The following is a 23,331-nucleotide window of genomic DNA, read 5'->3' as shown; positions in this document are numbered from 1 at the left end:
ACTGTAGTTCCCCTGTTGTGCTATCAAACACCAGATCTTACTCATTCTTCTATTTTTGCAACCATTAACTGTCCTTGCCTCTCCGGCCACCCGCTACCCTTCCTAGCCTCTGGCAACCGTCCTTCCACGCCCATGTCCATGAATTCAGTTGTTTCAATGTTTAAATCTGACAAATAAGTGAGAGAGAGCAATGTTTGTCTTTCTGTGCTTGGCTTAGAGAAATCATTTAAAAATTTCTGGCGTGCTTGATGGTGACACCTAACAGCCTGTGAGTCGGGGTTGCTCTGGTGAGGGGTGATGAGGGGGAGGCTTCAGCTAGGTGGGTGACCAGGTCCCGACAATGGCCCAGCGGCCACGGGGAGCCTGACGAATGCACCGCAGGAAGTCAAGGCTGCACGTCGATGTCCTCACAGCTGAGTGAATGGGTGTGAGACAGAGATGTGCGGATTCCAGTTGTGACTGATGAGAAAAATCACAGATACCACAATTTTCCTAGCCACAAAATGGGGGAGCAGCAGAGAGAGGATGTGGCGCGGAGGAAAGACAGACACACCTGCACACGCACGGTGGGACAGGCAACGCTCACCCCAGGACCCGGTGCGGAGGAGAGACACTCACGGCGGGACGGGCAGCCACCTGTGCTCACCCCAGGACCCGGCGCGGAGGCAGGAACAGACACACCTGCACACGCACGGCGGGACAGGCAGCCACACACACTCGCCCCAGGACCTGGCGTGGAGGAGAGACACCTGGCGCGGAGGTGGGAACAGACACACCTGCACACGCACGATGGGGTGGGCAGCCTCATACTCACCGTTGCAGCCTCATATTCTCTGCTGGAACACAAGGATTTTGCATCTGTCATGTGAGTGTGCATGAGTGTGAATGAGGTGTGACTTGTGCAAGTGCTTGTGTGTGTGAATGTGTGTGTGCAGTGAGCATGGTTGTGTGTGCAAATTGGCATTAGAGTGTGGGTGTGTGTCGCTGTCCAGCTGAGAGAGTGGGGAGAGGTGCCCATGAGGACCTGAGAGCAGCGAGGCCAGGGAGGAATCCTAATCCCTCACCTGCAGGTGAGTTGGGCCTGCCAGAGTCCCATAGATCTTGGAAAGGAGCTGGGGAGAAGAGTCTGCCAGGCTTCCCTTCCCCTCCTTCTGCCCACTGGGATTGCTCCTGAAGGGAGAAGAACCCATCAAGTCCCCTTGTAAATGTGCTGGGGAGAGAAACCCTGACAATGCCTGGTACTCACTCCTGGGGAGCCACAGCCTACCCTCTGCCCTCTTTCAGGTGACCCTGGCTCTCAGGTGGTCCTGGTACTGTGAAGTTTCTGAGCTCGGGTCCATGGCACCTGGAAAATGTCGCATTTAAGTGAAATGATCTTCAAAGCCCAAGAGGAAATGTTCCAGGCACCCCTCAGAGACCCTGTGAGGCAGGAAGGACAGTGGGGCTACGAGGGTCCCTAGCTTCTCCAGCTCAACTTCTGTCTGGAAATTACTCCCTGAAATCATTAGCAGAGCCGGACACTGGGTCAGTTCTGTGATCTGTGGGACTCTACCCTTAATAGCTTCATTTATTTACATGGGTGTAACCTTATATTTATCTATGTAAAGAAATAAATTTGTCATTTGTTAGATTCACCTGCAGATGAGACATCGTTTTAAGAATATTTTCCTAGCCATTAAAGAACATAAGTGGATTTTCTTTTTTCATTTCCCTATTGCTATGTGGCAAAAGGTAATATTCTCTACTTTTTGTATTAAAGGACTTCAAATTACTGATACTTTAGATGACTTCTAAAGTCTTTGACATATTCTGAATGAAGAATGTGAGGCCCAGGTTAAAGAGATCAACAGTTAAATCACAGGGTGTGTGTTCATAAGGCAACCCAGTGTTATTTTCTTGTTGCCCATTTGCGATTGTCTGAGAGGGAAGATCTCATGCTGTGTTCTCACCATGGGCACATGCACAAGGAAGCCTCCAGGAGTGTAGAATTCCTGGATTGCTTTGATTTAGTGATGGTTTCATGGGTGTTTGCTCATGTCAAGCCTCACCAAAGTGTGCACATTAAATGTCTGCAGCTCTTTGCATATCAATTACACCTCAAAAAAGCTGAAACACTTTTACCCTTGAAATAATTGAGCTGATATTTCAAGCTAAAGGTATACAAAGTCATTGCCTACATCGCTGATTTTTCCATGACAGTCTCATTTAGAAGAGAAACAAAATTATGAAGTCAATACCCTTTAATTTTAAAGGGTAACTGAAGAAGTGTAAGGTTCTGTTAGGTCAGCGCTCAGACTCTTCCCCCATGTTTATTCTGTGATTAACTGCATGGTAGATCTATAGTGATTCAGGAAGATGAATTATCTTCAACACACGAAAGTGAGTCCTCTGACATGTACGAATCCTGGTGTGGTTTTTACACAGTGTTCTGCTGGGGATGCATGGGGAGAAGCTGTGATAACAAGATCGGGATTTGTTCATGCTTCATCTGTGAGGCCTGCGATGGCCCAGCCCAGTGTGGGCTGAGCCTCGAGCGCTGAGCACCAGACACTCCACCCTCCCTGAGGCACTTGTGTGGATGGAGGTGAGACACCCAGACCAGGAGGCTGTGCATGGGAGGTCGGGCTCCAGGGAACCTGAGATAAGACTGTGCAGACTGGGCTGGTGGAGGTGGTACCTCCCAGGCTGGGGAGGCGTAAAGATGAATCCCAATGACCCTGGCCCCGAAAAGCTGCCATGTACATTTTGTGGAAGACTGTCCATGAAAACAGAGTCTCAGAAGCAAAGAGGGGCCTTGACAAGCCCCCCCCAACCCACGTGCAATGCCAGGTCTTACTCTCTCCACCCCCGAAGGGAGTGTCCTCCTCACCTCTCTGGTCCTCCTTCCCTTGCCTTGTTTGCAACTGTACACTCAATTCCTGCAGCCCCAGTCTTTTTGATGTGGACTATTATGAGCTCAACAGAACTGAGTTAATTAGTAGCATGTGTTTTTGCTGCCTCATCCACTCACACACTATCTGAGACCCATTCACGTGTCTGGAGGTCCCTCACTCGCCTTGCGCTGGCTGACTCCACTGAGGGACTTGCTGGGACGTCCTCAGCTGTCTGCGGTGAACATGCATGTGGATCTCTTCCCACTTGTGTTTGTGCGAACACGACACCAGGTGCATCTGAAATATGCCATGTGCCCAGGTGCATGCAGGCCATGTACAGCTCCCTGACCCCTCTGAAACCGGAGAGCAATGAGGCCCAGGGTGCAGTGGGGAGGTGTGGGTGTGGGGCCAGGCTGGGGTGGGGGAGAGAACACTGGATTCTGGGCTTTATCTGAGGACTGAGCAGCAGGCATCGTGGCAGATCAGATCTAGTGTTGAATTGGCCCAATTTTCCCATAGAACTGATGTTGACGGTTATTCTGAGTAACACAGAAATGGATCCTTGTGTCTTTGAAACTTAGGAAACTGACATTTGTCTTATTTGAGTTTCTTTCTCAGGGAACTGACCATCAGGCCTCCTGGGTAGTGTGAAGGAACAGAGACTCACCAGATCACGGTATCTGTACAGTGAGACACCAGACCCCTCAGCCGTCATGAGTGCCTGACCAGTCACCTGCCACCTTCTGACCAACTCCTCTTCCTCATTCTCTCTAATTCCTGTTTTCCTTATATATAGTCATATTTCTTCTCTGCTACATAGTCAGTCAGGAAGATGGATTTGAGGCTGATCTCCCATCTCCTGGGCTGCAGCTCCTGATGAATGCCTTCTTCATTGGCAGTAACCATTGTCTCAGTGATTGGCTTTTTGTGTGGTGAGCAGCAGGATCTGGACCAAACCCCTGCGTTTCGGTAACAGGGAGAGCAGCCTCAGCAGGCCCCCTGCCCTGAGTGCAGTCATGACCACCAGGGACCCACGCTGGTCACCCTGGGTGGTGAGTGTGGATGGGAAGAAAAGACTCCTGAGGACCCAGCCAGGAGAATTCCTGCAACATCACGTAGAATCACTGTCACCTGGCGCACACCCCCCTTGAAGGGCAGCTGCAAGATTCATCTGATTTGTCTTCCTTTTCTGGACATCTTCAAATTTCCTTCACCGCAACTTTGCGATCCTGAGATTCCATCAAGATGTGCATTGTTTTACTATATTGCTTTAGTTTACTCTGCCAGCTATCTGGAGAAACGCAACCTCATTAGCAGAAATTATTTCCTCCCTGCCGCTTTTTAATTCTGTTATTTCTGATAGCCAGGTACTGAGTCCCTTCAGCTGATGTTCCGTTCCATGCTCCCAGGTAGATTAAAAGTCCAACACTCCTAGGAAATATTTTTGTGTTTTTTTTTTTCTTAGTTTTAGGAGGTTTTTACAATGTGTTTTTGTTTCGTGGAGGTGACACCCTCTGTCTTTGACTTGTGGGAGCCTTCCTCCTGCAGTCTGCATGTACTGAAGCCAGTGTTTGCTGTACAGCCTCTCAGCCGCAGCAACCCACAGTGAGATGCTGGCGCTCATGCCATCACCCCAGAGAGCTCCTTCATTCACCCCTCCACCCGTAGCACCTCAAAACCACTGCCCTGCTCCCCGGCACGGTAGCACCATCTTCTCCAAGATGTCACATGGTGGCATCCTTTGGCCTGTGCCCACCGAAGCTAGCTTCCTTCACCGGGTTTGTGGCCTGGGAGATCTGGTGCATCATGGGCGCATCTTTCCACTGCTGGTTGGTGTCCCCTGTGTGGAAGCATCCATGTTGGTTCACACCTTCTCCTGCCGATGGACATTTTGTTTTCTTCCAGTTATTGGTAGCGAGGAATAAGGTCGGCCTAAGCACTTGTGTGCAGGTTTATGTGTGCACATTTAAGTTTTCTCTTGGGGGGAATTCCAGGAGTGGGGTTGCTGGATGACGTGGTAAGGATGTGCTTAACTTAATAAGAAACTCCCGGACCACTTTCCAGCATGGCGGGAACGCTTCCATTCCCACCGCAGCTTATGAGGGTCCCAGGTCCTCTGCATCATCACTAGAACCTGGGTTGGCCCATGGTTTTTATCTGTTTTTAGCCATCTTAATAGATTTGCAGAGGTACTGTTGATTAGCATTTCTCCAATATCTCTATGATGCTGAGCGTCTTTCTTGGGCAATATGCCCTCTTCACACATTCTTTGATGAGGCCTCCATGCACATATTTGCCCTCTCTTTAATATTAGGGTTTTTACTTTCTTATGGTTAAGTTTTGATGGTTCTTCATATATTCTGCATGCCAGTCTTTGTGAGACGTGTGATTCACAAATATTTTTTTTCTAGACCATAGTTTGTGGTTTCATTCTCTAATTTAGATTCTTATATTGCTTTATAGAATTATATTTTTAAATTTATGACTAAATTTAATTTGTCAGTCTTTTCTTTTATGAATCATGCTTTTGGTGTCTTGCCTAAGAACTTTTCACCTAACCCGAGGCCACACAAATTTTCCCCTGTGTTTTTATCTAAAGGTTTTATGGCGTTCTGTTTTTCATTTAGGCCTGTGATAAATGTTGAGTAACATTTTGTGTCAGCCATGGCCATAACTTTTTTCATCTCTGATAGTATCGTGGGTGTTTGCAGCTCCCCACGCCCTGTGCTGTTCCCATCTTCTTGGTCCGGTCTTCCTGTGAGTTTCAGGAGATGTCTTAGTGCTGGCACTGTCTTGGTCCATTGGGGATTCCCGTGGGCTTGTCCGTGTGGGAAAGTCAGGACTGTGATGTTGACGGGATGCCCTGTGAGTTAGCGGGAGGTGCTGATGAGGGTTTCCATGTAGGAGAGAGAGGTATTTGATTTTCCAGATGGGGCAGACTTGAGAGGGGACATACTTGAGAAATGCCAACAATGAAAGGCCCAAGCAGAGCAGGTCTTGGGGCTGCCCAACCATGTGGGCACCAAATGTGGATATGTCAGTGGCCATGCCAGGAGGTAAACCCTCAACCATGGACCTCTGGGTGTCCAAGGCCAAGTCTCATTCAAGAGGTGCATTCAGCTGAGCCAACCGTAGCAGAAATATATAAAGGAGATCCCATGGTTCCTTTGTTTAAATCCTCTGCTAATCCCACCCAACTCAGAGAAGGAGCCAAGTCCTCACAGCAGCCTGAAACTCCCGCCTGACTCTGCCTCCTCTCAGCTCTGATTCTCCATGCTCTTCTATCCTTTCTGTCTCCTCTCCCACCAGAGAGGAGATCCTGCATGTTCATCCTGTGGATTCAAACCCATCTTTGCCACACAGTCACCGGAATGAATAGGCATAATCTATAAAGAGTCCTCTTGAAAAAGATAAAGGCAGGCTGAGCATGGTGGCTCACGCCTGTAATCCCAGCACTTTGGGAGGCTGAGGCAGGAGAATCACCTGAGTTCAGGAGTTTGAGACCAGCCCGGCCAACATGGTGAAACTCCATCTCTAGTAAAATTACAAAAATTAGCCGGGTGTTGTAGCATGCGACTGTAATCCCAGCTACTTAGGAGGCCGAGGCAGGAGAATCACTTCAACCCAGAAGGTGGAGGTTGCAGTTAGCTGAGATCGTGCCACTGCACTCTAGCCTGGGTGACAGAGTGAGACTCCGTCACAAAAACATAGTAATAGTAATAATGAAAGAAAAAGGCAAAAATTCAAACAATTTTACAGAAACTGGGCAAAAGAGTTGAACCAGCCCTCCACGGAAAATGAAATGTGGAAGAATGGTTAATCAAAACATGAAGAAGGTCTCAGCCTAACAGAAGGAGATATCACATGACACCCACCAGACTGGCAAAAATTCCACAACCCAATCAATGCAAGTGTTGGAGAGAATGGAGAGTAGCAGGAACACCAGGCACTACTGAGATTGGTTGTGAAATATATTTTTGTTATGCTTGTATATGAAAGGGTGTGTGTTGTGAGTTATGAGGAAAATTACGTTTCTTACCTGGGATGACATTTTAAAAATTGAAAGCTACTAACCAGAAAAAAATTGCACTTGTGTACAAAAGAAATGCCCAAGAATGTTCCTAGCAAAACACAGTCCTAAGGGCCCCAACCTGGCCAAACACTCATCAACAGGAAAATGAAGGCATTTCCCATGCTCCTCTCATACGACAGGAGGTCACGCAGCAATGAAAATGAATCATGTCCATGTGAGTGGGTCTCAGAAAGAGAATGGAGGACAAAAATAGACATTGAGCAGATACTCAGAACCATACAGTGTAGAAGCAGCTACACAGGCGAATTTCTTCACATCAAAGTTCAAAACTACAGCCAAGGCAACAGAGAAAGACCCTGTCTCAAAAAGACAACAGAAAGTTCAAAAAATGGCATATTTTTTAGGGGTGTACATATATGTGGTGAACGAAACATACTACGAAGAAAAGTATGAGAATAATAGAGACTAAAGCAGGAAGTGATTCCCTCTGTAGGAGAAGTGAAGGGACTGGGACTCAGTCAGGGCCTCGAGGGAGCATCTAAATGTATGTGTCTTCAGATTCTATTTCCTAAACTTGGTGGAGGTCCTCTGTGTCCAATGTGTGTCGATATTCTTTATACCTTACCCATATTGTACAAATGCTTCATTTCTATTCAATATTTAGAAGACAGTTATAAACAAGATGCATTAAATAGCAAGATGGCAGATGAACGTTGGGAAGGAACATCAGGGACATCCATAAGGTTCCATCCACGGAACCTCACCATGGATACGCTTGTGATCAAGGGCCTGGTCTCCCCTCAAGACGCAGTCAGAGATCAGAGGCTGCACTCATCATAGCAGTGGAGCAGGATCAGCTGGGACAGGGTCCTTCTGTGACACCTGCTACATCACCAGGCTATGTGAACGAACTCAGCTGCCAGAACTCACAGAATATCAGTATCAGCACTGAAACCTCACAAGAAAAAATGGTAAGTTCTATGTTTACCCATTAATAGTAACTCTCAGATTAATCTCTGAGATTGCTTCTCCCTGAAATAACTTTTTATAGCTTTGCATGGGTCTATTTTTCAATTTATATTTTATTTTACTAACTAATTGAAAAGATACATATTGTATGTGGTGTGTGATTTTGTCTCTGTCAGTCAGGATAATCATAGTTTAATATCTATTATTATTATACCAATATCATTTAGATTTTTTTAAGCTTTTCAGTTTCTGAGGGTATTAACAGGATCTTTCTGTCTTGTGAGACAGAAAACAAATCTATACTGGGTAAAAGAAAAAACGATGCATTGATCACTGAGAAGTTCTCAGGATTAACTTGCTGGGGATTCAGCCACATCTACAGTTTCAAGTAGCATCTTGTAACTCTCTCTCTCTCTCTCTACTTCCCCAACCGTGGCTCCATGTTTAGCTCCACAAACTTCAGACTTAAACAGTATCACTGGATCCTGACCAGGATTCCAGCTCCAGGAACCTCAAAGTAGAACACCAGCCCAGCTTCTCCACATGTCTACAGTTCCAAAACCTAAGACATCAGTGTCAGCACCGGCTTCTCCTGGGTGCTGCAGCTCCAGGACCCTCAGATTGAACCACAGCACCAACTCTTCCCTGGATCTCCAGCTCCACGACCCTCAGACTTAAACAACAGCAGCACCAGCTCATCCGTGGGTCTCCAGCTCCACGACCCTCAAATTAGAACTACACAGCTCCTCCCCAGGTCTACAGCTCCACATCCCTCAAAATAGAACAAATCTGCTACTCCTAGGGTCTCCAGCTGCACGACCCTCAAACTAGAACAACATCAATTAGATAAAATTTAAAATTTAATAAAAATCTTTAATAAAATTAAAGAAAACATAGTCAACATAGCAAACTACAGGAAATAAAGGCAAGGATAAGTGAGAATAAAAATCAAGAAGCATAAAGGAATCTGACACCTTTATAAGTAAACATATTAGTTATTGCAATGAGCAAAAATGGTCAAATTACCTATGTGAAAGTTGACTCAGAATGAATTTTAAAAGTTTCCAGTTACATTTTGATTATTAAAGATACATGTCAAACTAAATGACATGTGATTATTTCCTTTTATTCAGATTATAAAGTTTTACTTCACAAGTATTTTGAAAGGCCCAAAGAATAATTTCCCTTTGGAGTTATGACCCCCAAATAGATATTTTTTATTACAGAATTTTCTTCCTTTGTGATCAAACTATTTCCTAATGTATTTGAACCCATTAGACTTTAAGCAGGGTGGGTTATAGGAAGTTTTGACTCGGACTCAAGTATTTCTGATATGCAAGGGATGGACTGACTTTCAGGTGTGTAATTTCAAAGGTTTGGTAGCTACCTGTGAATGGGCAGCCCATCATTCTTTTCTGGCCTCTCTCAAGTAGCTCTGAAGCACCTCCCATAAACGTCCAGCCCATAAGATGACAAGGCAGGACCTCTCGCCCGTGCAGTTGTGCTACCTTTGCTTGTACTCACAAGGCATATTTCTATCAATCCCTTGGACAATAAATGGACCCAGGAATCTTTTAGGATTTAGGCTGCCTCCCTCACCCACCTTCTTTCTAAGTGAATGGGACCTGTAACCCTTTACTCTCCCCTGGGCTGGAGAATCTATTCTTCTTCCACTGCCAGATCTGTGGTTAGGAGGTGGCTTTGATCTTGCATTTCTTTTATTCACAAATTGGTGAGTCCGTGTTCTTTGTGTCAGGAGATACTCAGAGGAGATGGTATTTTTAGTTGCTATTTTAGAAATAGTAGGCAGAATAATGTTCACCACCCATATCCCAAAGATGTCCATATGCTAATCCTGGAGCCTGTGAATATGTTGGGTTAGATGGTAAAAGAAAACTGAGGTTGTTATTTGACTGACCATAAAATAGATTATCCTGGATTATCTGGGTAGGCCCAATGTAATCATAACGGGTCCTTCGAAGTAGAAGAGAGAGAAGGAAAAGGGGACAGTGTGAGAGACAGGTGTGACTACAGAAGGTTGGAGTGATGCAATGTGAGAAGAACTCGACCCAAAGTTGCTTCGAATATGCTGAAAATGGGCCACAAGCAAAAGAGTTAAAGGCAAGGACGTGGATTCTCCTGTAGAGCCTTCAGGGAGGAAGGCAGCCATGCCAACACCTTGGTTTTAGCTGTGCTTGACTTGTAACCTACAGAACTGTTAAATAATATGTTTATTGTCTCAAACCACTAAGTTCATGGTTCCTTGTTACTACAGCAACAGGAAATGAATATAACCTAGATTAGATAATGCTAACTTTCATTGGGAAACATTCCCAGACTCAATGCTTAACTTTTCACAGTGTAAACTACCATTTGGTTTTTACTTGCATTTCATAGAAATATAATTGTTTTACAAAAACCGATGCTATCTTTTTGTAAGAAAATGTGATTTTTATGGAAGGCTTTCTTTTTAAATCTTGGATTTTGTATACTGTGATAAGATGTGCAAGTGGAAGTATTAAGTTAAGGTAGTTATCTACAGGTTTCAATTTTCACCTGGAGTCTCTTGAAAATTGAGAAAAAAAGTTATTTCCTGTGAATGGTACACATTAAACGCTATTGCTTTAATTCCTTATTTTATCTTTCTAATTAAATAGTCTTCTACAGAATAGGAAGAAATGAAGAGAACAGATGTTATGCCGATAGTTTCCAGAGAACATATTCTATGTATGTAATTTTAGGAGCAACAGGGGAAACTGGAAAGCCCATCCCCACAGGATCACACCTGCCCCGTGGAGCAGCTGTAATTCTGTATTTGAAAAGCTCCACGGAAAAAGGTCACGTAGCTCCTCTTGGTAACTGAAGGGAGTCTATCCTCATGTGCCCTTTCTTCTCCAGTGTGCGTGAGTAAGCATGTTTCAAATTGTTCTAGGTAACATTACTTGCACCCCAGGGAATTCTATTATGTAAGAGGCCATGCTTAATTAAAGTAGTACAGGCATGGTATTAGTTGTGGTTACTGGGGAAAAAAAGAGGTAAAATAAGTCACCTGCAATTTTTCACAAACAAGCAATATGTTGTGTATATAGTGGCACATTGCACTCTAAAACTGCAAATTACCCATTGGAAGCTATCTACCTGTAGTCTTAGGTTCCTCTCTTCCTGAGAAATTAGTATCTGGATCTACCAACAGGTACTCAACTCGAACACTTGAAAGTGGTGACTTTTTCCCAGCTTCACCCTGAATTCAGAGCTACCTTTTTCTGTCATACCAGCTCCTGCCCAGGCAGCAAGTCTAGAAGACTATGCAATGAAACAGGCTTTACTTTAGCGCCAGGCTCACATCACTGCTGTGGGGCCATCGATCCTTCACTCAGGCTTCACTAATTCCCAGCATCCAGCCTCATTCTTACTGCCTAAGCCTGGTGACTACTCACTCTCTGTTTCCTGACCACTAGCGATAATTTTGTCTCTTGCCTTTATCTCCTGGATAACTTGGTTTGCCCTGCGTTCCACAGCCTTGATGCTACCTGGGTCTTATGTTCCTGATTGCTACTCTGGAGGTGACCATGTACTTGAATGACAATGTCACAGCTCCAGAATGACCCTCTCACCTTCTCCTGGTAACGAGAATATCTCATGGTAATTATGAATATTACTAGGTGTATTAATCTGCCAGAGCTGCTATAACAGAATGCCAGATACGGGGCAGCATAAGCAATAGAAATGAATTTTCTCACAGTTCTAGAGGCTGGAAAGTCCAACATCAAGGTTCCAGCAAATTCAGTTTCTGGTGAGATCCTTCTTCCTGGCTTACAGGTGGCTGCTTTTTACTCACATGGTTCATGCTCTGAGCACTCATGGAAAGAGAGAAAGGGAGCTCTCTGGTGTCGCCTTTTATAAGAACACAACTCCTATTGGATTGGTAGCACATAATTACAACCTCATTTTACCTCATTTACCTACCAACAAATCTATCTCCAATACAGTCACATTGGGGGTTAAGACTTCAATATAGGACTCGTGGGAGAACAAAATTCAGTTCATAGCACTAATCAGTGTTTTGGTCACCTGTATGAAGAATCGTGAAAAGCGTAGGCCTTTTAAAACAAAGCCAGAAATTTTTACAGAAATTTGAAACCATTAAGAAGCAGTTATTTTCCACACATGTATAACTTTTTGTTGTTTAATGCTGCAATAAAACTAGGTTCCTTTTCTAGGCTACATCCATGCAGAAGCATTTATCTGCTTTGGTTCTGATATTGTATGAACAAACTCTGTAAATATGAGATAACCCATGTCCCTTGTCCCTAGCATATGCCAAAGGGAATCATTGCTTATTGATCAGGGTATTCTTCTCAATACAGAACAGATATAGCTTCATATCTTCACTCAGCATTGTAGGCAATCACTGCCAAATAATTGGAACTGGCACTCTTCTGAGGAGAAAGTATTATGGACTTTGTAAGATAATATATTTTATTCATACAGTGCTTTATAGCTTATAAAGTGTTTTCATAGCTATGTTATTTGAACTTCACAAAAACAATGAAATGAAACAGTGATTACTAACTCCATTTTGCTGGTGGAAATTGAGGCTCAAAAGCTACTTTTCCAAGCCAGTTAGTACACTTCAGAATTGGGACTGGACACTAATATTTATAAACTCTGACTTCAGTGTTCTATCTACGACACCACTACCCTCATAAATATACTTACGTAAATACGTCCTGGTGGAAAAAAAACCATAAGCACAGTGATGTCTACTTCAAAGAAAGGAATGTTTGTCTTCCAGGAGGCCTTTTATGACCTTGACATGATAAAGCTGGCTCTGCCATCTGTAATACCCGTGGGATCTTTATGGAATCCACACCTACAACACAAGATTGCATACATTGGTCTGTTTCTTCTGGCTAGACTATATTCTTCCTGAAGATTATGATCATATTTCTTTAGGATTTGACACTCAGATGCTCAATAAATAAACGATAGCAGCTAACACTTATGGAGGGCTTCATATGTGCTGCGCCCTGTTTTAAGTGCTTTTACTTAATTAATCCAATCTTCACAAACACTCCATGAGTATGTGTACATTCCTCTGTACAAGGAGGACAGTGAGTCCCAGAAAGGTAAATTACTGTCCCAGAGACACAGCTAAGGGTGCAGTATTACTCCAGAGTCTCTCTTCTTAATCATGACTCGATGTTGCCAGTCAATAAAGTTTTGCTGAGCGCATGATGAGTGGTCTGGAAGGCCTCTTAGGCATAATGAGGTCTGTTTTCTGGGAGGCACATTTACATGACAATCTTCTAAGATTCTCTTGTAATCCCCTTTGTTGATGTCTCCACCAAAGAACAAAATCTCCTGGCAGTGAGACTGAATGCAAGCAAAATCCCGCTTGCTGGAAAAGGTGAGTATAGATGAGGACAGAATTTGGCTACCAGATATGGAGTAATGTTGAATTTTCTAACTAAATCTCATCACTGCAGCTGCAGGTAGTCAAATTAACCCAGGAGCTGAGTACGAACATGACTAAAAGCTTGTTCTGCTCAGGGGGCAATTCAGTGAGGGAGACTTGCACACAAAGATGGTTCTTATGTCTCCTTCCCTGTTAAGCTACCCTCGTGCTGACTTCGTGCCACAGCTTCACAAGTATCTGAGCTGCCTGGCTCGACTCTATCTTCCTGTTTGGGCAAGCCCCAGTATTCTCACTCCTCACAGATTCAGAAATGCTCTTCTGAGACACAAATGTACTTCACTTTATCTTTTTCTGTCCCAAAGTTTCTTGCATTGATATCAGATTTCTTGTTTGTAAAATCAAGGTAATAGCAGTACCTGCCTTTATTAATGAGGCCATGGGCTAAGCTGCTATCACAAAGAAACTCCCTCAAATATATCAATCAGCTCCAACATAGTAAGGCTTACTTCTTTCTCATTTAGCAAGTGAGAGGGAGGTAGTCCAGGATAGGTAGAGAGCGTTGCTCTTCAAGGTCATCTCAGGGAACCAGGTTTCTCTTCTTTCATTATTTTACCACCATCATGAATGTTGTCCTTATTCCACCAACTGTGGCCATATCATACTGCAGCTCATTGGAGGTGGGGGAAGTGGAAGTAGAGGGCAAATAATTTCTTCATGAAGGATAAGACCAATAAGCTGCACATGTCACTTCCACTTATGTTCCCTCGGTTGAAGTTTAGTTAGATGCCCATACCTAGCAGCAAGGGAGCCTGGGAAATGTGCTGGGCATCCACATCTCAAGACAAAACTTGAGGTAGGGGAGTTCTTATTAGATGAATGAAAGGAAAATGGCTATTGGGGAACAATGAGCAGTATATTCTATGACAACTTGGAAGGTTGTTTTCTGAGGATTAATTGAGCTAATATACTTAAATTCCTTAGCATAGTACTTGATACAAAGTGAATGTTTTCAATATTTGTATACACACAACAGTAGTTATTATCATGGAATGCCTACTGTGTGCCTGGCATTTATTCTAATGCTCAGAGCAACTTAGTGCAGTTAATATCCTGATTTTATAGAAGGTACACACACACACACACACAGAGAGATATATATGAAGATCCAGGCTTGTCTAGCTTCAAACCTTAATGCTCTTTTTAGTCTGCTACATTGTCTTCACTCTGCTGTTAATTTCATCTCTCTTTGCTCACTCCCACCTATAGTCTGCCTTTTCTAATTATTTCAACCCAAGAGGAATCATGTTAGAGATAAATGAGGAAGTGGTTAGATAAGCAAGGAAAGAACAGTTGTTAGGTTGGAGGGTCAAAAATTTAGATTTGGGCTGGTCATGGTGGTGCACGCCTGGAATCCCAGCACTTTGGGAGGCTGAGGCAGGTGGATCACCTGAGGTCAGGAGTTCGCCACCAGCCTGCCTAACATGGTGAAATCCTCTCTCTACTAAATACAAAAAAATTAGCTGGATGTAGTGTTGCATGCCTGTAATCTGAGCTAGTTGGGAGGCTGATACAGGAGAATCCCTTGAACTTGGGAGGTGGAGGTTGCAGTGAGCCGAGATTGCACCATTGCACTCCAGCCTGGGCAACAAGAGCAAAACTTCATCAAAAAAAAAAAAAAAAAAAGAAAGAAAAAATTAGATTTGATCTCATGGTCAAAAGGTAGCCAGAGGAAGTTCTTGAATGAAGGGGTAATATAATAAGAGACTAAGGATAATTATCTCATGTGTTAGGTGTTGGTCTAAAGGAAAAGAGACCAGAGAACGTTTCCCATAAATTAGACATAAACATCTGAAAAAGAAAGGGCAGTAATCGTGAGAATGGAAAGAAAGGGTTGAATCTGAAAGGCATTATGGAAAACTTTTTGGAAAGAACTTATGGATTTATTTTGTGGTATGTGGGAACCCATTTTCAATTTTTTGGTACATTATTATTTATAATGTAACATTTTGAAGATTACACATATCTTAACTGTGGGGATACATTTCAAGACTCCCAGGGGATGCCTGAAACCACAGAGAGTACCAGATCCTGTTTACACTATATATATATATTTTTTTGGCTGTACAGTAATGGGAGGGATGTAGTGGCATTCTGTGAGATTTCATCATGCTACTCAGAACGGTGCACAATTTAAAACTTATGAATCATTTATATCTGAAACTTTTCATTTCATACTTTCAGATCTTGGTTGGCTGCAGATAACTGAAACCTCAGGAAGCAAAACCTTGGCTAACAGGGGAAGTATTGTATTTACCAACTTAACTCATGCTACAGTTTCCCAAATAGCATCATTTTTTAAGTTCTCCAAGTTGTCAATTTAAGGGGCTAGGGAAGTATTGATAAAATTAGCAGTAAAATATGGTAGGAAGGAATGCTGATTTGGGGAGTAAAATAATGCGCTCAGTTTTCCCCATACTAAGTTCCATGAATTGGTATTGTTATATTATTTTTATTTTTATTTTTGAGACAGGGTCTTGCTCTCAAAAAAGGTCTTGCTATTTTTGAGACAGGGTCCAGCCCAGGCTGGACTGCAGTGGCATGATCTTAGCTCACTGCAGCCTCTGCCTTCTGGGTTCAAGGGATTCCCGTGCCTCAGCCTCCCAAGTAGCTAGGATTACAGGTGCCCATGACCACGCCAGGCTAATTTTTGTATTTTTAGTACAGATGGGGTTTTGCCATGTTGGCCAGGCTGGTCTCAAACTCCTGGCCTCAAGTGATCCACCCACCTCGACCTCCCAAATTGCTGGGATTACAGGCGTGAGCCATTGTGCCCAGCTGTTATTGTTATGCTTTGAATGTGCTCCCCAGTTCATGTGTTGGAAACTTGATCCCCAGTGTGGCAATGTCGGGAGGTGGGGTCTAAGCAGGAAGTGTTTGGGTCATGGGTACACCACTTCCATAAATGGATTAATGCCATCATTGTGGGAGTGGGTTCATGATGAGAGGATACGTTTGGCCTTCTCTTGCTCTTTCTCTCACCCTCTCTTTGCCCTTCCACCTTACACAGTGGGATGACATAGCACAAAGGCCCTTGTGAGGTGCTGACAACTCAATTTTGGTCTTCCCAGACTCGTGAACTTTGAGAAATACATTTTTGCTCCTTGTAAATTACCCAGTCTGTGGCATTCTATTATAGCAGCACAAGATGAACTAAGATGGTATAGACCATTCAGCTGAAGTATGGTTTAGGTGTGAAAAGGCATGAGAAGTATAGATTTGGAGTGAATGCACACATTTGATAAATTGAAGACTCAGAGTATGTAATCATCTTTGAAGAAAAGACTTGAAAGTCAGATTTTTCCGACTAGCCTCAGTTAGGCAGTATGAAGTTGAGGAGAAGCCAGTAATGGAAAAAGAGGCAGATTAATCATAGAAAGACAGTGTAGTGGAAAGAAGATTGGATTTGGAGTTAATTCTAGTTTTTCCTTTCCTGTTCGACTTTGGGCAGTTGAAGAGAACTACCAGTGGTAAGTTTTTTCATAAGTCTAAGGAGTTAGACATGATGAACTCTGAGTTCCTTTAGTGTAGGAAGAGTTGATGTTCCTAATTAGAAAGTGTGGGAGAGTTTCAAGAATGAAATGGTCAAATACAGTGACACTCTACCCATATTACCCACTCTACCCTCCAGCCTCGCCTTTGCCACAGTGCTTCAAAATTCTAGTACCACACACAAAAAACGTGATAAACATATCAGTAAAACTAACTGCATGATAAATAATGCTGGATACTTCATCAGAATTGAAAGAATTGTTAAATATTAGAGTCTGACACATTTATTTATTTTACTTCCTAAGTCTAAAATGTGTAAGTCACAGACTGGCAGGCATAATATTCCAAGGGCAATAAAAATAGGGAAACCATATTTTCTACATTCGGAGTACTGCTCACTTGGAATGTAGGGGAAAACACTTGATACAATAGACACTTTGAGGATTTAAAATGTTATCTTTTGGTTATAGAGAATTTCATTTTCATTGGAATGTATTTGACTTTGCTGGGCTATATCTATCTACAGGAGTTTCCAGATTATAGTGCCTTAGATTTTATTCTCTTTTACAAAAAAAAAAAAAAAAAAAAAAAAAAATTCAAGGGCCTAGTATGTAAACATGATATTGAATCCACCTACTGCCAAATCCTAGGACTCTAAAACATTAATCCAATTTCCTTGCCAAAGGAAAACTCCAAACCCAGCTAGCATTAGTGTTTGATAGAAAAATTAAATTGTTCTCAGCTGAATTAAAAAAAATCTTGTAAGCCATCAATTTAGCAATATATTAATATTATAACATTATATGTAATATAATAATACGTTCTTATGAGTCATTTTGTTCTTAATTTTTCATAGAAGAACAATTTTTCAATTTAATTCCTTTTTTATGGGGGAAGAAAAATTTGACTTCAATTCCTCTGTTTAGTAAAAGGATCTTGTTAATTAAAACAAATGTTTCCCTCACAATTTATAAATATCAAATGGTTTAATATTTTTTAGGAGCCAAGAATGCTATCTTTGAAACAGTAGAAAGTAAAGTAAGCTTAATGAATTCTTCTTTAAAAGATCATTTTAAATGTCTCACCATTGATACTTGAATCAATATAAAAATAATATTTGTTAGGGTTTATGGCTATATGCATGGGGTCAGAGATTTAATCACTGGCTCCATAATTTTCAAACTGGATACTTTGACAAAGCTACTTAAATTCTCATAGCTTCATCTTTTGTATCTATAAAATAAAGACAATAATAACATCTATCTCATAGAATTGTTTTGAGGATTAAATGAAAGAATACATGTAATGCAATCATCACAAAGTACTACAACTCTAATACCACTCCCCGATTATTATTATTATCTTAAGTAAGCAGAAAATTAAATCAAAAAGTTATAAAATCCAGAAAGTCAAAGCACAAAATAATCTCTTCAAGCTAAACTGAACATAAGCAAATATCTGAATTGGCCACAAATGAGTAAATGTTTCACATTTAGATTTCTTGTTATGTTTGTCATTATACAAACATAATTTCTAGACAAAGTCTCAAAAGATGCTATCATATATCTGAGAAAGAGAGTGCAAGCGTAATTGCACAATTCATTGGAAAATGTTTTAATAAGAAAAATATTTAAGAATGTTTACCTGTTCTGTTTATTTGTCTATTTATGTCTAGCCTCATTCTAAAAATAACATGAGGTGGTAATTAGAAGATTCAAGTGTGGTTAGTTAAACTTAATAGCTCTTGGAAATAGAAATAATATACTACATAAAAAGGGATTGGACAGGAAAATATATTATAAATATAAAAAGTTCTAATTCACTTGGGATGACATATATTAAATTGCTCAACAGAAAAATAAAACTTAACAAAAACTAAAGAGGTATCTATCTTAACAGAGTTTTCTTAGCTTTGCAGCTGGAAAGATTAATTTAGAACAAGATAGTTTTCCTGGGCCCCAAGGAAAGTCAGTTATTGAAAACTAAAATACCCCATTATAAGTTATATACCAGCAAAGACCCCCAAATAAGTGAGATATCCATATAATAAATATTTGTGAAAGACAAGTTTTCTTTACCAAATGAATAAAAACTAACCTAACAGGAAGGAGGACTTGAGGACTTAGTTGTACACATATTGAAAATTCATGTCATCTTTGTGATCAGAAATTACTAACAAGAAAACAAGCAAATAAATAAGAAAGAATTGGTGATCTTATTTGTCCTAAAAATGCTTGTGAGATTCTTGGCATATTCACATAATCTATGTGCTTTTGTAGAAAACACTGGTATAGGTTTTAGGGATGACAGAGATTAAAAAAAGACAATCTATTGCTAACTTGTTGGAAACAACAACAATAAAAACAACAGCAACCATCACCACAGTGTGGTACATACTACAAAATTGAGGCTTGTACAAGGTGCTGCCCCCGCCACACACACACACAAGTGCATGCACGCATGCACATTAGTACAAATAAATTATACTGGTTCTGAACCTGACTTCATTTTCAAATTTGAAAGTAAGACAGTAGTAATTTACCTCTCAATCCTTTCAGTCAATTACTGTCCTCTATATAGCACTTAATATTAGCAGAATAATTTGTAAGGTACATCTTTTGAGTAGAAAGCTAAACAGTTAATTCTTCATGCGGTGACTACGGATTACAGACTACAGATTACATCTCTTCCTGCTAAGATTTCCCAGGATTTCCTAGGTGAATTTCATAGGGCAGGTTTTCCACTTTAGTTCAAAACACTTTTGTCACCCAACCTAGTGATTTGTTGTTAACAACATCATCACTAAGCTAGTGTCTGTTTGGGAAATTAAAATCAATTAAAAAGTTTGCTAATTAATATATAAAACACTATTAAAAGTATTTTATAATAGCATAAACCTGAGCTTAAGCCACTGTTTTCCAGCTCTGTACCATGGTCAAGTCAATTTGGTAAACATGTCATATTACCTATCACTCCATTCCCAAAGATGCACGGGCCACAACAGAATATTAAGTGCTTTTATACTTATTTTAGAATCTTATTTGCCATGGGTTTTCTCAAACGTAATAAACAAATAGCTTTCAAAGAACAGCTATTACTATGTTATGGGACTCTGAACTCTTGTGGATTGGCATCTGGGATACTCTTGCCAAAGTAGAACATAATGTGAAAATAGCGGCGCTGCAACAGGATAAAAAGATGAATTTCAAAGTCAAATATGAATGACTTTTGAAAAGCATGCCATTTTAGATTATAGGCACCCCTTTCTCTTCATGGTCACAGTTAATCAAATTGCTATAAACATATGCAATTCCAGCCTGGGCAACATAGTGAAACCCCGTCTCTACAACAAATAAAAAATTAGCCAGGCATCGTGGTGGACACCTGTGGCTCCAGCTACTCAAGAGTCTGATGTGGGAAGATTGCTCGAGCCCAAAATGTCAAGACTGCAGTGAACCATGATCACACCACTGCACTCCAGCCTGGGCGACTGAGGGAGATATTGTCTTAAAAAAACAAAAAACATATTCCAGTTTATCAGTGAACCAGCTTCAGAATAATGAGCAAACATCTTTATGATGGGAGGCTGATAGAACCTTGTAAAGGAAGGTCCTTTGATGGATTTGCAAAGGGAGGAAAATGCCTTCACTTATCCTCAGCATATGCAGAAGTGGATTTGCCTTGATTGGTCCCAAGGGAACAGTTTATTGTTCAAATCAGGACAGTTTAAGAGTTAAAGGTACACCTAAGTGCATAGGACCACAACTGCCCTTTGCAAACTGGAAAGCATGTGCCGGACCACGCAGGCCTGTGTAGGGAAGGTGAGATGACTTTTGTTCTTCTGGCCCCTTCAGGCCATAAAAATGTATGCATAAAATGAAAAAAAATCTACCTCTCTCTATATATCTATCTAAGAGAAAATTTATTATGGGAATTGGCAGATATCATTATGGAGGGTGAGAAGTACACATATGTCATCTGCAAGCTAGAGAACCAGAAAAACTGATGGTGTAATTCCCAAAACCAAGATTTCCAATGTCTGAAGGCAGGAGAAGATGGATGTCCCTGGCCAAGAAAGGAATGAATTTGCTCTTCCTCCATATTTTTGTTCTATTAAGTTGCTCAATATATTGGATATTTACCCATATTGGTGATGCCAGAATTTCTTTCTCACTCTACTGACTCGAATGCTAATGTTTTCCAGAAACATCTTAGAAGGTGTAACCAGAAAAAATGTTTTACCAGCTATCACGGCATCCCTTACTCCAGTCAGGTTGACACATGAAGTTTAACTATCACATCTATTAATTATTTTAGATGAAGAATGTGAATGAGATATAAAAACAAGGAAGTGAAAAAATAAACAGCTACTAGAATAATGAAATTTTAGGCATAGAGTTGACTTTAAAATGAAAAAGAAAAAAAAAATTGCAGGAAACAAGTTCCCAAGAGATCCCAAGTTAAAGGAAGACCTGGGTCTTTTGCATGCAATATGATATGGCAGAAAAAATACAGACTTAGAAACAAAGAAAGTGGGCCCAAGTGCAGGGGCTCATGCTTGTAATCCCAGCACTTTGGGAGGTCGAGGTTGGTGGATCACCTGAGCTCAGGAGGTTCAGACCAGCCTGGGCAACATGGCGACATCCCATCTCTACAAAAAAATACACAAATTAGCTGGGCGTGGTGGTGTACGCCTGTGGTCTCAGCTACTTGGGAGGCTGAGGCAGGCAGAGGTTGCAGTGAGCCAAGATTGTGTCACTGCACTCCTCCAGCCTGGGAGACAGAACAAGCACTGTCTCAAAAAAAAAAAAAAAAAAAAGGAAAGGAAAGAAAAGAAAAGAAACATACTGGGCTTGACTGCTTGATTCCTTGACTCCTGTAGCCAAATCATTTTTTTAAATCTCCATTTTCTTATCTGAAAATGAAACTTTTCTTGATACCATGCAGGGTGGTTGTGAGGACTGAATGAAGCAATGTCTGTGGAAGTGCATTGAAAATCATAGAGGCTATATCAGCAGTTATTTTACCTAGAATTTTACAGTAGGCAACATTACCACATTTAGATTCCCTAGCCACTCTTCTAGATTATCTACTTTGATGAAATAAGCAAAGAAATTGAGAGTTAAGTACCAGACCAAGTTCTACATTTCTGTTCTTGGTTATCCCGTCTTTGTTTTGTGTTGCTATGACAGAATACCACAGACTGAGAGTGTTTTACAGAGAAAAATGTATTTCTTACAGTACTGGAGGCTGAAAAGTCCAAGGATAAGGGGCCCACATCTGGTGAGGGTCATCCCATGGCAGAAAGGCAGAAGCCAGAAGTAAGCATAAGAGAGAGAGAGCGAGAAAGAGAGAGAGAGAGAGAGAGAAAGAGAGAGAGACAGGCACCAGGGGTCAGGCTCACTTTATGACAACCCACTATCATGATAATTACTCCATTCTGGCAATAACAACATTGATTCATTCACAAGCGTTCCACCCTTATTCTTACGTTTTACCCCATCGATGTTGCTTGTGGATCAAGTTTCTAACACATGAACTTTTGCGGGGGACACCTTCAAATCATAGCACCCTCACACAGGAACTTTATATATGTGCATATACATACACACATATATATATATATGTATGTATGCTCACGGGCTTGAAACAATCTCTTAAAACTAGATTATATCAGAGAAGCAAAACAAAGATAATAGTTTTCTATGTAGACACTAAACTGACAAATAGGCTATGTGTACAAAACAGCTCATTCTAGATGGCTGACGGTGTTTGTACACCAGAGGACCATTCCATTCTTGAGGAATCAGAAGGGTCCTGCTGTAAGATACTTTCACTCCCAGTGACATTAATGGGTCCATTCCTTGCCAAAAAACTTGCTTGCCCATTGTGTAGAGTATACCAAGGATGGTCTCTAATGACTTTGCCTTAAATAACTCAAGAAACAACATCAACAACTTTAATAAAGCGGGATCAAACACAATTTAATATACGGGTTTAAATGAACTGATGTTAAGCATGTTTGACTTTTTCTGTAACATATGTGTTACATATGGCCCCTCTCCCACCCCATCACTCCCCTGCTTTTCTCTCTACCCATCTCTTCCTCAGCAAGACAAAGAACTTTTGCATTCACTTCATTTATTCTATTATTTTCCACTTAACTTTTGTGATTGTCCAGATCTTGGCAGATAGTCTATGTCTTAAACTTTTCATCTTCTTGTTTGATTTGCATTTCTATATAGGAAGAAAGTGAGAGTGATGAGTGCGGATGAAAAGTTATTTCTTTTAACTTCTTTTTATGGCTCTGGAAGGATGGAGCAGCATATAATGGTTACAGTGTGGGAACAAAAATATAGAGTACAAATGACTCATTTTTGTTTGAAATGCTAGAAAATACTATGACTTCCAAAGTGTAATATCTATTTTTTAAAATCTCAGTGTTACTAACTGTGAAAGATCCATATGATAGGTCATTTACAATCATC

The sequence above is a fragment of the Mandrillus leucophaeus genome, unplaced genomic scaffold, assembly GCF_000951045.1.
Source record: "Mandrillus leucophaeus isolate KB7577 unplaced genomic scaffold, Mleu.le_1.0 Scaffold167, whole genome shotgun sequence".
Classification (NCBI taxonomy): Eukaryota; Metazoa; Chordata; class Mammalia; order Primates; family Cercopithecidae; genus Mandrillus; species Mandrillus leucophaeus.
The sequence above is the reverse complement of the archived record's forward strand: the minus strand, read 5'-3'. Positions refer to the sequence as shown.